Source organism: Arachis ipaensis, chromosome B02 (genome assembly GCF_000816755.2).
Source record: "Arachis ipaensis cultivar K30076 chromosome B02, Araip1.1, whole genome shotgun sequence".
NCBI classification, from domain to species: Eukaryota; Viridiplantae; Streptophyta; class Magnoliopsida; order Fabales; family Fabaceae; genus Arachis; species Arachis ipaensis.
This window is the reverse complement of record NC_029786.2, coordinates 16,361,644-16,363,103: the sequence shown is the minus strand read 5'-3', so window position 1 is coordinate 16,363,103 and position 1,460 is coordinate 16,361,644.

Here is a 1,460-nt window from a genome sequence, read left to right as displayed (position 1 = left end):
TAAACTATAAAAACAAAAATTTAATTTTTTAGAAAAAATAATTTCATAATAATCTTATTAAAAACATGGGTTAAAATTAAAACGAAAGCATCGATCATTATCAAAAACTTCTATTCTTTCTTCATCTGGATTTGGTAGCTTTGATATTTATTTGCGCTCTGGTGCAGGAAGCAACGGCCACGGTCAACAAAGAATAGAATTTGCCAATTTTGTAAGGAGTCAACAAAAAAATGATGATTGAGTCGAAGTCAAAGTTAGCTTGTCAAAGGTCAAGGCATTGAAGTGCTTGAGGTTCTCATAAGTGATAATATCCACATGTTATAAAAAATATCTTTTAAGTCGATGGAAAAAAAATAGTAACTAAAAAATCAGCAAAGAATCAGTAACTAAAAAATAGTAGTTTAAATAAGAAAAGAGTTTACAAGATAAGTTCTGTTTCTTCCAATATTTCTTTTCAAAAATTGAGAATTTCATTAAAAGAAATTAGTTTTTAATTTAAATTTTATAAAAATATAATAAAAAATACAAAAATTTTAGTTGAAAAGAAGAGAAATTATTTTGGACTTCCAAATTTGTAGTTAATGATAAGGAGGAATAATATAGAAATTTAATTTAAAAACATAAATTTTAGTTGAATAATATAAAAAAATAAGTTAAAACACATATGAATTGTTTTGAATTGTGGATTTTTTTTATAAATTAAATAATACAAAAGATAAATATAAAAATTTTATTCGCAAAAGACGGAAAGTTTAGTTGAGTAATACAAAAAGTATACTTTGTTTTTCTTTAAAAAGTTGTGTTACATTCAAAAGATTTTTATATTTTCTTCCTTTACTTCTATTCAAAAAGTTGTGTTTTATCTTCAAAAATATTTTGTATTTATCGTCATAAAATTTCTGTATTTTTCCTCGACGAATTTCTGTATTTTCTTCTTATTTTTTATTTAAAAAATTGTATTTATCTTAAAAACGTTTATGCGTTTATTACCATAAAATTTTGGTATTTATCATCAATAAATTTTCGTATTTTTTTATTTATATTTTTGTTCTTAAGGTTAATTGTTTTACGTACGTTCTTAATATTTTATTTTGATTAGAAGAAAAAATAAGACAAAATTAAAATATTAGATATATAAATAGGATGAAAAAAGTTAGAAATAAAAATAAGATATCTATCTCACCCAAATATTGAGAAATAAATCATTACTTCCAAAATAAATTTAACTGAATTGTTAAATAAATAAAAATAGTGAGGAAAAATTAGGGGTAAATACGATTTTGGTCCCTAACGTTTAGGGCTAAAATTGAAATCGTCCATCTTCTAATTTTGGATATAAAATCGTCCTTAATGTTTTTTTTGTATTAAAATCGTTCTTTTTATTAAAATTTTTAATTTAATTCCTAAACTACCCCTATTCCTATTTTAATAATAAAAGTTATAAAATTAAAAAAAAAAAA